The sequence below is a fragment of the Leopardus geoffroyi genome (genome assembly GCF_018350155.1).
Source record: "Leopardus geoffroyi isolate Oge1 chromosome X unlocalized genomic scaffold, O.geoffroyi_Oge1_pat1.0 chrX_random_Un_scaffold_60, whole genome shotgun sequence".
Lineage (NCBI taxonomy): Eukaryota > Metazoa > Chordata > Mammalia > Carnivora > Felidae > Leopardus > Leopardus geoffroyi.
Genome location: NW_025543573.1, coordinates 95 through 13153, shown reverse-complemented (window position 1 = coordinate 13153; position 13059 = coordinate 95). Strand labels below are relative to the sequence as shown.

Genomic DNA, 13059 nt, shown 5'->3' with positions numbered 1-13059 from the left:
TGGTGAATGTCATGGGCTGGGGGTTACAGGGTGGAGGTCACATGGTGGGTGCCACAGGGTTGGGGGTGATGTCATGGGCTGGGGGTCATATGGTGGGTGTCACGGGGCTGGGGGTGATGTCATGGGCTGGGGGTCACAGGGTGGGTGTCACAGGGCTGGGTCACAAAGGGCTGGGGGTCACAGGGCTGGGGGATCACGGAACTGGGGAGATGGGCAGGGACACTGATGCGTGGGGTGTCCTCTGGTGACTGAGAACGTTCTGGAACTGCACAGGTAGTCACTGCACAACAGTGAATGTGTAAATGTCACTGGTGGTCAATTTTAGGTTGTGTGTATTTTGCTAACCGTGTGAAACTTCCAGTTCTGGTCAAACAGGAGGTAGAAACTGAAATGGGCATGAACGCATGTGTGTGTGCACCCGCATGTGAACACGTGTGTGTGCACAACAGTGGGAGAAGGGAGTCCGGACAGGTTCTGATACTGTCACTTTCAGGTGTCCTGGTGTTTCCTGTGGGGACAGGTGGTCCCAGAGGTGCTGGTGCCCCAGAGGCTGTCCAGCAGGAGCTCCCCGCAGGGAACACCTGAGGCCACCCACCCCCCCCCCCGCCGTGCACACACGGCCACTGTAGACACGGGGTGTGGCCCACGCTGCTGTCCTCTGCGTCTGGAGGTGGACAGGGCTGCACACGAGGACCCTGTGGCCACCAGCCCACAGCAGCTGCCCCAGCACATAGTCTGTTCTTGACCTCGTGGCAGGTGTGGGTCCCAGACATTGTTTGAGGGTCTTAGGGAGGGTGCAGACACAGGGGACGGGGACTGCGGGTCTGGCTGAGCACAGGTGTGAGGCTGGGGGTGGCCTCTAGGGGAGAGGGTGACCCCAACCTGGCTGAGCACAGGTGTGTGTGGGGGGTGGCCTCTAGGGGAGGGGGTGACCCCAACCTGGATGAGCACAGGTGTGTGTGGGGGGTGGCCTCTGGGGGAGGGGGTGACCCCAACCTGGATGAGCACAGGTGTGAAGGTGGGGGTGGCCTCTGGGGAGGGGGTGTCCCCAACCTGGCTGAGCACAGGTGTGAGGGTGGGCGTGGCCTCTGGGGGAGGGGGTGACCCCAACCTGGCTGAGCACAGGTGTGTGTGGGGGGTGGCCTCTGGGGGAGGGGGTGTCCCCAACCTGGCTGAGCACAGGTGTGACGGTGGGGGTGGCCTCTGGGGGAGGGGGTGACCCCAACCTGGCTGAGCACAGGTGTGTGTGAGGGGTGGCCTCTGGGGGAGGGGGTGACCCCAACCTGGCTGAGCACAGGTGTGTGTGGGGGGTGGCCTCTGGGGGAGGGGTGACCCCAACCTGGCTGAGCACAGGTGTGTGTGGGGGGGTGGCCTCTGGGGGAGGGGGTGACCCCAACTTGACAGAGCACAAGGTGCTGCATCCCCAATGGGCAGCACTCTTGGGGTGGCCCTGCCTGTGTCCCCTCCAAGGGGACTTGGTGCGTCTACCCATAGTGTTGGCTGAGACCCAGCCCAGCATCACTCACCTCTGCTCTCATGTTGCGAGCACACCCTCCCCTAGTACGCCTCTTGCTGGCAGTGTCCCCACAGAGACGTGGCCATGTCCTGACCCCCAGAGTCTGTGGAAGGGATCTTTTTTGGACATAGGGACGTGGGGAGGGGGGCGCCTGTTCCAGTGATGAATGTCCCCCTGGCCTGTCTGGCTATAGGACATCAAGGTGCAGGGACGTCCACAGTGGGGTGGGGGTCGGGGGACGCGGGTGCAGGGACGTCCACAGTGGGGTGGGGGTCGGGGGACCCGGGCGCAGGGACGTCCACAGTGGGGTGGGGGGGGACCCGGGTGCAGGGACGTCCAAGTGGGGTCGGGGGGGGGGTACTCGGGACCGGGGTGCAGGGATGTCCACAGTGGGGTCCGGGAGGGGACCCGGGTGCAGGGACGTCCACAGTGGGGTCCAGGCTCAGATAGTAGGCACGTCCACACTGGGGTGCGAATGCGCCGGTGTTGGGTTCCCTTGCGCCCCTACCCCTCCCCCCCCCACTTTGGCAAAGCCAGCCAGGCTGGAGTGCTTGTCGAGGGTCCCACCCAGTCCTGGGCCCGCGGGCCCAGCACAGCCCCTGGGACTGCACGCACACCCGCCCCCTGCTTTGCGCTCAGCTGTGCAGCGACCTGGAGTCCCGTCCGCAGTGGAGCCTGACAGTCACAGGTTCTGGGGATCTGGACAACTTCGGGGCCCTGGGTCTCCCCACCTGAGGCAGCAAGGCGCGTGGAGGCCAGCCTCAGGAAGCCCGGACAGACAGACGGGGAGGGAGGGTCTGTTCCGCAGGCAGCGGGGGACCCCAGTGGCGGCCGCTGCCCAGGCCCCAGGAGCTCAGCGCCCCCTTTCACAGGCTGTACGTGGGGCCCCGGGCTGTGGAGGGCGGGGCCCAGGGGGCCAGTCAGGGAGCTGCCGGCCAGGAGCTGGGTCTCCAAGGAGGGAGGAAGGGAGAAAGTGGAGGAGGGGAAGGGAGGGGGAGGGGAGAGGAGGGAGAGGAGGGAAGGGGGTTAGAAAGGAGGAGGGACGAGGAGGAGGAGGAGGGGGGAAGAGAGAGGGGAGGGAGGAGGGGAAGAAGAGGAAGGCGAAGGGACGGAGGGGGAGGGAGGGGAGGGGAGAAGAGAGGGCGGAGGGAGGAGGGGAAAGAAGGGGGAGGGGGGCAAGAGGAGGAGGCAGGGACCGCGGGGAGGAGGCGCGGAAAGAGGCGTCGCGGGGCTGCTGGGCGGGGAGCCCCTGGGGCAGCGACCGCCCTCCCACCCCCGCCCCAGTAGCCTGACTGCGCTGCGGGCAGAGGGCGCAGGGGGCCGTGGCGCGGGGTTCCGCCGCACACGTTGGGCTGTCCTGTGCGCGCTCTGGGTCCCGGCTGGTCTCGGGCAGGCAGGGCAGAGCCCGCACCAGGCGCACGTGCGGAGCGCCCCGCGCCCAGGAGCCGACGGGACGAGGCTCTGGGTCACCGGGGTCAGCGTCAGGGTGGGTGGGTCTGCAGGTGTGCCCGTGCCCTGGAATGCGCCTCCGCTGACGCGGACGGAGGCCACACGCCCTGGCCCGGCCGGGACCGGGACAAGAGCCACTCAGGCCAGAGGGCCACACACTTCAGTAAAGGACGCGGTCGGTTTGCAGACCAACGTCCTCAGAGATCACAGGTGCCGAGGACTTGAGGCCATTCAAGCTCTGATGAAAGTCCTGTTTGCTCTGGGCCTGGGGTCCAGAGTGACAGGAACAGACAGCAGCCAAAGCACGGCCAGGCTCTCAGGATGTCCTCCCATCCTGTCCCCTGACCCTGACCCCGTGGTCACACTCAGGACACCCTCCTGTCCCTGTCCCCTGACGCTGACCCCGTGGTCACACTCAGGACACCCTCCTGTCCCTGTCCCCTGACGCTGACCCCGTGGTCACACTCAGGACACCCTCCTGTCCCTGTCCCCTGACGCTGACCCCGTGGTCACACTCAGGACACCCTCCTGTCCCTGTCCCCTGACGCTGACCCCGTGGTCACACTCAGGACACCCTCCTGTCCCTGTCCCCTGACGCTGACCCCGTGGTCACACTCAGGACACCCTCCTGTCCCTGACCACTGACCGCTGACCCCGCGGGTCCCCTCAGGACACCTTCCCGTCCTCTGGGAGGGTCTGGACCCTGCAGGTGGGGCTGCCCAGGACGTGTGGGGCACTCCCCCACTCCCACCACGCCCGTGCTCTCCCTGCAAGGGTCCTGCTAGGACGTGGGGGGTGCAGCCTGGGGCCCGTGTGGGGTTGGGCGTGACTGTCTGGAGGCGGCCCCTCCTCCTCGCGGGGGCGGGGGTTCCCGGCGTCCAATGGCGAGGCCAGAGCATTTTAGGAAGTGCTGGACTCCACGGCTGGGGGAGGTAGCCTCGCCGGAAAGTCCGCTGGCGAGTGTGCGGCGCTCGGTGAGTGCCTCCGGGCGGGTGGCGGGTCCCTGCGGGGACAGTGGGGACAGGTGGGGACGGGGTGGGGGGTCCCGGCCTGGGGCTCGGGCGGGGCGCGTCCTGGGCTCAGGCCTCGCCGGAAAGTCCGCTGGAGAGTCTGCGGCGCGCGGTGAGCGCCTCTGGGCGAGTCGCGCGTCCCTGCGGGGACAGTGGGGACAGGTGGGGACAGGGTGGGGGGTCCCGGCCTGGGGCCCGGGCGGGGCGCGTCCTGGGCTCAGGCCTCGCCGGAAAGTCCGCTGGCGAGTCTGAGGCGCGCGGTGAGCGCCTCCGGGCAGGTCGCGGGTCCCTGCGGAGACAGTGGGGACAGGTGGGGACAGCTGGGGGGGGGGGGGTCCTGGCCTGGGGCGGGGGAGGGGCACGGCACGTCCTCCGGACCGGACGGGAAGGGTTAGCAGGAGGGGCCGCCAGAGGCTCGACTCCGGGCTCCGCGGCCGCGGGAACTCGCCGTGGTCAGCGCTGACCCGCTCCGGGGTGGTGAGGGCGGCAGGTGCCGGTGCGTCCGCGGACCCTGCTCTGCCGCTGGCGCAGGACTTAGCGCCCCAGGTGTCATCGCGGGTCCTTGGGGCTGGGGCAGAGCCTGCGTGCGCGCAGGCGGGCCGGGGAGCGTTGGGGGCCGTGAACCGGACAGAATGTCACGCGGGTTTGCCGGCGGCACGTCCGTCCTTTTATTCACCTAAGAGCTATTTCCTGAGTGCGACTGTCGCCAGCCACCACCTCCGGATGCGCCGCGTGGACACGGAGCCACCTCCCCGAAGGCTCACGAGTGGGAGGCTGCTGTGTCTCACCTGCTTTGGCCGGGAGCCTGCAAACCTGCCCTCACCCGGTTTTGTGCAATCAACCCCCTCCTTCCCAGGGCCCGCCCGAGCCCTGCCTTGATGTGATCAGAGAGGGTGGAGGCTGTCCAGCTGTCGAGGGGCTGGGCTCCGGAGAGGACATGGGGTGCTGGGGCGCCCAGGAGCTCTCGCAGGGGCTGGGGTAGGCGGAGGGGACTCAGAGTGCTGGAGCTCCCAGGACCTTCCCAGGGGCTGGGCTCATCGGAAGGGACTCGGGGTGTGGTGGATCCCAGACCTCTCCCAGGGGCTGGGCTGAGCAGAGAGGATTCGGGGTGCTGGGGCGCCCAGGACCTTCCCAGCGGCTGGGCTCATCGGAAGGGACTTGGGGTGTGGTGGATCTCAGACCTCTCCCAGGGGCTGGGCTCAGCAGAGAGGATTCGGGGTGCTGGGACGCCCAGGACCTTCCCAGGGACTGGGCTCGGCTGAGGGGCCTCGGAGTGCTGGTGCTCCCAGGATCTTCCCAGGGGCTGGGCTCAGCGGAGGGGACTCGGGGTGCCGGGGATCCCAGACCTCTCCCAGGGGCTGGGCTTTGGAGAGGACTCGGGGTGCCGGGTGCCCAGGATGTCTCCCAGGGGCTGGGGTCGGCAGAGGGGACTCTGGGTGCTGGTGTTCCCAGGACCTTCCCCAGGGGCTGGGCTCGGCGGAGGGGACTTGGGGTGTTGATGCTCCCAGACTTCTCCCAGGGGCTGGGGTCGGTGGAAGGGACTCGGGGTGCTGGGGCTCCCAGGATGTCTCCCAGGGGCTGGGCTTAGCGGAGGGGGCTCGGGGTGCTGGTGCTCCCAGGACCTCTCGCAGGGGCTAGGCTTGGTGGAGGGGACTGGGAGTTTTGGTGCTCCCAGGACCTTCCCCTGGGGCTGGGCTCCAGAGAGGACTCGGGGTGCTGGTGCTCCCACGACCTTCCCCAGGGGCTGGGCTCGGCGGAGGGGACTTGGGGTGTTGATGCTCCCAGACTTCTCCCAGGGGCTGGGGTCGGTGGAAGGGACTCGGGGTGCTGGGGCTCCCAGGATGTCTCCCAGGGGCTGGGCTTAGCGGAGGGGGCTCGGGGTGCTGGTGCTCCCAGGACCTCTCGCAGGGGCTAGGCTTGGTGGAGGGGACCGGGAGTTTTGGTGCTCCCAGGACCTTCCCCTGGGGCTGGGCTCCAGAGAGGACTCGGGGTGCTGGTGCTCCCACGACCTTCCCCAGGGGCTGGGCTCGGCGGAGGGGACTTGGGGTGTTGATGCTCCCAGACTTCTCCCAGGGGCTGGGGTCGGTGGAAGGGACTCGGGGTGCTGGGGCTCCCAGGATGTCTCCCAGGGGCTGGGCTTAGCGGAGGGGGCTCGGGGTGCTGGTGCTCCCAGGACCTCTCGCAGGGGCTAGGCTTGGCGGAGGGGACCGGGAGTTTTGGTGCTCCCAGGACCTTCCCCTGGGGCTGGGCTCCAGAGAGGACTCGGGGTGCTGGTGCTCCCACGACCTTCCCCAGGGGCTGGGCTCGGCGGAGGGGACTTGGGGTGTTGATGCTCCCAGACTTCTCCCAGGGGCTGGGGTCGGTGGAAGGGACTCGGGGTGCTGGGGCTCCCAGGATGTCTCCCAGGGGCTGGGCTTAGCGGAGGGGGCTCGGGGTGCTGGTGCTCCCAGGACCTCTCGCAGGGGCTAGGCTTGGCGGAGGGGACCGGGAGTTTTGGTGCTCCCAGGACCTTCCCCTGGGGCTGGGCTCCAGAGAGGACTCGGGGTGCTGGTGCTCCCACGACCTTCCCCAGGGGCTGGGCTCGGCGGAGGGGACTCGGGGGGCTGGGGCGCCGAGGAGCTCTCCCAGGGGCAGGGGCAGAGGCATCTCTTCAGGTGGACATTTCACGTCTACATGGAGACTGCCTTCATGCAGACAAACTAGTGCCCCGTTGGGCAGTTTCTCTGGGGTCTGTTGCTCCCTCCAGCTGGTAGGAACCCTAATGCCCCAGGGGCACATTCTGGGGTGGGGGGGGGGATTTCGTTACCTGTCAGCTGAAACTCACAGAGTGGTTTTCCTTGGAAGCAAAATGGTGAGCCCCTGGCAGATCTCAGGGTCCACCCAAGGCCTCTTCCTGGGGCCATTGAGACGTGGGCCCTGCTGGGATGGGACTGGGGAGGGCTCAGTTGGGTGGGACACGGCAGCTGGGAGAGGCATAGCCACAGCCCCTGCTCTGTGTGTCCTAGCTGGGGCTGACCACACACTCCCAGATGAGGTCCAGCTGACACATATAGGGGGTCCTGAGGCGGGGCTACACGGTCCCTGATCTGCCCACTTTCCAGACACCTGCATGGCCGGAGGGCAGGCGGTGGCCCATCTGCCCCTGGATGGCACAGTTCCTTAAGGAATGTCTCCTGTGTGCATAGGCCAGCCCCAGACCACCTGGATGCTTGCTGCCCCCGCAGGAGGGCCGGGGTCCCACACTCACTCCTGCAGGGACACTGATGGACCGGGTGTGAGCTGGGAGAGCCCTGGGACCCACCATGAGGGAAGATGGATGGCAGGGGTGCTAGCTCTAGGACCCTCTTATGGACGGGGGTAGGGTTAGGGTTAGGGATCAGGCTTTTGTCTGCTGAGGCAGAATGAGAATCAATACTGTACTGTTGGCTGTTGGTGCACTCGACACAGTGTAGACAAGGAACAAATTTTTTCTAACCTCTCAGATTCTGGGACCAAGACCTGCAAATTAAAATGACAAAGAGGGGGGCGCCTGGGTGGCTCAGTCGGTTAAGCATCCGACTTCAGCTCAGGTCATGATCTCAGTCTGTGAGTTCAAGCCCCACGTCAGGCTCTGTGCTGACAGCTCAGAGCCTGGAGCTTGCTTCACATTCTGTGTCTCCCTCTCTCTCTGCCCCTCCCCTGCTCATGCTCTGTCTCTCTCTGTATCAAAAATAAATAAAAACTTAAAAAAATATATTTTAAAATGGCAAAGAGGGGCCCCTATGTGGCTCAGTCGATTGAGCATCAGCTTATGTCACAATTTCCTGGTTTGTGAGTTTGAGCCTCGCATCAGGCTCTGCGCTAACAGTGTGAATCCTGCTTGTGATTCTCTCTCTCTCTCTCTCTCTCAAAATAAATACATTAAATTAATTTAAAAATAAAATTAGATAAGATGACAACAGAGGGGAGCATCTGGCTGGCTCAGTCAGTGGAGCATGCCCTCTGGACCCCGGAGTCATTGGTTCAAGCCCCATGTCGGGTGCACAGCTTACGTTATAAATAAATAAATAAGTGAAATGCCAGAAGACAGATGGACAGGGGACAGGGTTTATTCTGAATGTTTGTAGAGGCCTTCCCAGAAGAGGAGTGGACCCAGGGAGACAGTTGGACGTTAGGCCTTATCTGCCATTTCACCAAAGGTTGATGAATTTGTGTGGAACTGACAAGCCAGGGTGAAAGGGCTGGGGGTTGTAGGGACCCTAAATCCTGAGAAGGTAGCTGGCTGGGGGAGGCTAAGGGCAGGGTCAGTGTTACTCCTTGAGGCTAGTTGTGCAGACCTAAGGGGGGTGCCCTCCCCTTCCGGGTACAGGGGATGGAAGGGGACGGCTGCACAGAGGGAAATTTATACCTGCTTGCAGGCGAAGGTTAGGGTTAGGGTTAGGGTTAGACGAGGAGGGAGGAGAGTTTTTCTTGTTTCTGCTTTTCTTCAGTCTCCTTCCGCTCAAAATAACCCTTAGGGTGAAATGGCTTATTTCCAGGGAAGCCAAGTCTGACCCCCTCACTGTACATACAGAGTTTCCACGGCTGGGGACGTGCTGGGGGAAGGGGCCACGTGGGAATCTGGTGGCGGGTCACAGCTCAACCCAGGATGGGCTCCTGTCTTTGGGGCTCCTTTTCTGGGCAGGCAATGTCCTGTGCCCACCTCGTCGGCTTATCTTGAGAGTAAATTACACCCCATGCGTGTTCATCACCTGGCAGATGCTGGGAAGACAGTGGCCAGGGCCGTAGGTTAAGGACCAGGAGACCTTCCCTCCTCTCCCCTAGCCCCAGACGTCTCCCCATTGCTTCTAAGGGAGCGCTGGCTTCCGTGGGAACAGATCTCAGATTCCCTGCACCACAGCCCAGCACCCCAACCCAGGGAGGCAGAGGGCAGGGTGCTGACCTGGGCCCCCAAGGCACCACCACCCCCAGGACTGAAGCCCTGCAGCCACAGACCTGGCCGACTGGCGTGTGAGCCCCTCTGCGCGGCGGGGGTGGTGGGGTGGAGGGATTAGCGCAAGACTGGAGCAGGGGGCACCGGCAGGGGGTAGGATGCACGCTTCGCCAGCGCCCCCCAGGAGAGTGGCTCTGGGCCCTTTGGTTTACGTCAGCAAAACTTTGTTTCCTTCCTCAGGTCGCACCGAGTGGCCCCTGATGGGTGGACAGGTAAGCGCTTCTGGCAACTTCCAGAGCTGCGGTACAAATGCAGACTGGATGTCGGCGCTGTGCCCCCTGCTCTGGGATGTGCCTCTGCACCACCTGTCCATCCCAGGTGAGGGCTTCTGCGTCCCCCAGGGGCGCGGCCGGCCATGGGGTGGGGCCTGAGTGCACGGAAACCGCAGGAACCATGCACGCATGCACGCAATATAGGCACACACACGCACGCACACAACACAGACACTCATGCGTGCACACATATGCACACAGTACAGGCACACACGCATGCATACAATACAGCACACATACACATGCACACATGCACGCACACATGTATGGACACAAGACAGACACATACACATGCACACAGAAACAGGCACGCGTGTGCACACATGCACACGCATGTACACAGACACGCACACATGCACCCAATACGGACACACATGCGTGCACACACACGCAGACAGGACAGGCACACGCATGCGGGAACACGATACAGACACACATGCGTGCACACACATGCACATAAGACAGACACACATGTGTACACATGCATGCACACAGTACAGGCACACACATGCACACAATATAGGCACACACATGCACGCACACAACACAGACACTCATGCATGCACACACATGCCACACAGTACAGGCACACACGCATGCGTACAATACAGCACACATACACATGTACACATGCACGCACACACGTATGGACACAAGACCGACACATACACACGCACACAGAAACAGGCACGCGTGTGCACACATGCACACACATGTACACAGACACGCATGCATGCACACAATACGGACACACATGCGTGCACACACACGCACACAGTACAGGCACACGCATGCGGGAACACGATACAGACACACATGCGTGCACACACATGCACATAAGACAGACACATGTGTTCACATGTATGCACACAGTACAGGCACACGCATATGCACACACTAGGGACACACCTGCATGCACACAATACAGGCACACACGTGCACACAATATAGGCACACACATGCACACAATACAGACACGCATGTGCGCACACACACAATGCAGTCACACATATACACACACGTGCACACAATACAGGCACACACACGCATGGATGCGATACAGACACACACACGTACACATGATACAGGCACACATACGCATGCACACACATGTACACACAGACACACAGGCACACACACACACCACATGCACACACATGCACCAAATGACCGTCTTCCCTTCTCCGTCTCCTTCGTTCTGATGTGGCCCAGCAGGCACGTGCACAGTCCCAGGGAGTGTGGCTGAGGGGAGATGTGATGGCATAGGGATTTGGGCTACTGCTCCCCCGCCAGTCTGTCCCTCTGTGTAGGGAACCCGCTAGCCCTTCAGCTGTAAGGACCGAGCACTGCGTTCCTGCGGGGCACCTCGAGCCGCCAGCTGGCCGTGAGCCATCCCTATCACAGGACCTGTGGGACCCTAGTTATGGTGCGGCCAGAGCAGCTGGCTGGCAGGTCAGGCCCAGTCGAGGAGGGCTGGGAGTGCAGGGGAGGGAGAGAGGGGCTGAGGGCAGAGGGGCAGCAGGGACAGAACCCCCCCCCGCCGGGGACAGAACCCTCCCCTCTGAGAACAGAATTCCCCCTCTGGGGACAGAGTCCCCCCCCTCTGGGGACAGAGCCCCCCCTCTGGGAACAGAACCCCCCCTCTCTGGGAACAGAACCCCCCTCTGGGGACAGAGCCCCCCCTCTGGGAACAGAACCCCCCCCTCTGGGGACAGAACCCCCCCTCCTGGGGACAGAACCCCTCACTCCGGGACGCCTGCCAGGCCTGCGCGGGGCACGACCTGGTGGCCCTGAGTCCTGCTGGGCTCCGTCTGGGCCCTTGCGGCTCCAGTGGCCCCGGGACCAGTGGCCGCCGCTCCCCACTGATGAGCATGTGGGCATTACCAGCCTTTCGTTTTTGCAAAAACGAAGGGCTGTAGTGGACCCACTCCGTGTCTCCACGTCCGTGCACGTGTGGTATCTGGAGATCCTCCCTCAAAAACAAGCAGGTGTCTCACCTGGGTACATTTTTGTAGTTTTTCAGATTGAGCCACGTTTTCACCCTGTCCTAGTGCTTTCCTTTGGGATTTTACGAAGACTTCTCAAAAACGTTTCAATCCTTGATTCGAATGCAGTTTCTCTTGATGGGGCAGGACCCAGTCTGGTTATTTCCCAGATGGCTGTCTGTTGTTTGTCAGCTGGACTCCCACAGTGGCCCGAGTCCCAACACCCGAATGACTTCACAGACGAGAGTCCCTGGGGGTCAGGCTGTGTCCCCGCTGGGCCCGAGGGGTGACCACACAAACCCGATACTAGGCACTGACCAGTGCCTACAAATTCACGTCCCGCATAGCCTCAGAACGGGGCCTTTTGTGGAAATAGGGCGTTTGCCGATGTGAGTAAGTGAAGGATCTGAGATGAGCCCATCCTGGGTCAGGGTGGCCCTGAATCCGATGGCAGGTGTCCTTGTAGGAGACAGAAGGGGAGACACAGACGCAGAGGAGAAGCCACGAGAAGACAGAGGCAGAGATGAGGAGGACGGGCCCACGAGCCCAGGGACCCCTGGAGCCCCAGAAGCTGGAAGAGGCAGGAAGGACCGTCTGCTGGAGCCTCTGGAGGGACTTGGGTCCCGCCCCCTTGGATCTCAGTGGTCCTGCCCTGCCTGGATATCAGACTTCTGGCCGCCAGAGCTGGGATACAATTAATTTTTGTTCTTTGAAGCCTCCCACTTTGTAAGGGAGCCACAAAAAACCTCATATAGCCAATACATAATAATTGCAGACAAATGCAAACGTGTAAGTTAAAAAAAAATTACATTCTCTGTGACGTATATAGATTGGCCTGCAGTTTATAGTTCTATATTACAATATATATGTGAATCTATTTACATATAGGGGTAATCCATTTTTATATATAAGGATATTATACTAGAAACGAAAAAGAAGGCCCAACTGTCCAATTTTTGATCTACGTTTTCACTTAGCATAATATTGTCTGCATTTTCTGTATCCGCAACTATGGAGCCGCAGTATCGTCTTACTGGCTGTGTGCCCTCCGCTGACATTCGTATAGGAGTGTATGTAAGTGAGGACTGTCACTGGGCGTGGGGACCGTCCACTTCCCCATCGCAAGCTTCTCCAGGTGCATCCTGAGTCTTGGACTCTTGACCAGGTGGTGGGAGGGGAGCCCTCGCACTGCCCTCTGCCTTCATGTCACGCACCTATGGCCACGCCCCCGTCATCGGTGTCAGGAACCCCTGGCCACACCCACGTGCTCCAGGAGAGAGGTGTCACTGTGCTCTCACTCCCTGGTGATCACATCACAGGGCTTCCAGTTTGCCCTGGGGCCATTTTCCTTGTGGGAGGCGGTTTCCGGGTGGTTCCAGGGGATCTGCAGGGAACTCTTCTGGGACCAACAGCCACCAAGGGCCCAGGGCATGCCTCTTCTTCAGGCCTGTCCCCCTCCCCTCCGTGCCTCGCAGAAGCAGGTGGCCTCTGGGGAGCGTGTGGGAGTTTAGCTCCCTTAGAGGTCAGATCCGGGGAGCGGGGGCAGCTGTGGGCCGTAGGGGACGCCCCAGCACCACAGGGGAAAGGGCCCCTAGTCCCCAAGGCGCCGTGTCCAGGTGGCTGTGAAAGTGTCCTGGGGCCGCTGTAACAAAGGGCCACAATCTGTGTGGTTCCAAAGAGCTGTGTGAACTCACAGGGCCAGAAATCTGCACGGGTGTGACCTTTCAGTGCCCACAGGCCCGGCTCCTTCCGGAAGCCCCAGGGGGAATCCCTTTCTCTTTTCTCTGCTGCCTCCAGCCTCCGTCTTCTCCTTTCATACGTCTTCTCCTTTCACACGTTTGCGTTCGGGATTGTC

General features: G+C 62.3%; 1 long non-coding RNA gene across 1 annotated transcript; it reads left to right on the top strand.

Moving 5' to 3' along the window:
• The first annotated feature begins 4004 nt into the window (after nt 1–4004).
• Nucleotides 4005–11722, top strand: LOC123595716. Its single transcript, XR_006711327.1, has 3 exons — nt 4005–4087; nt 9128–9265; nt 11671–11722. It is a non-coding gene; the product is annotated as an uncharacterized LOC123595716 (long non-coding RNA).
• Nucleotides 11723–13059: the final 1337 nt, after the last annotated feature.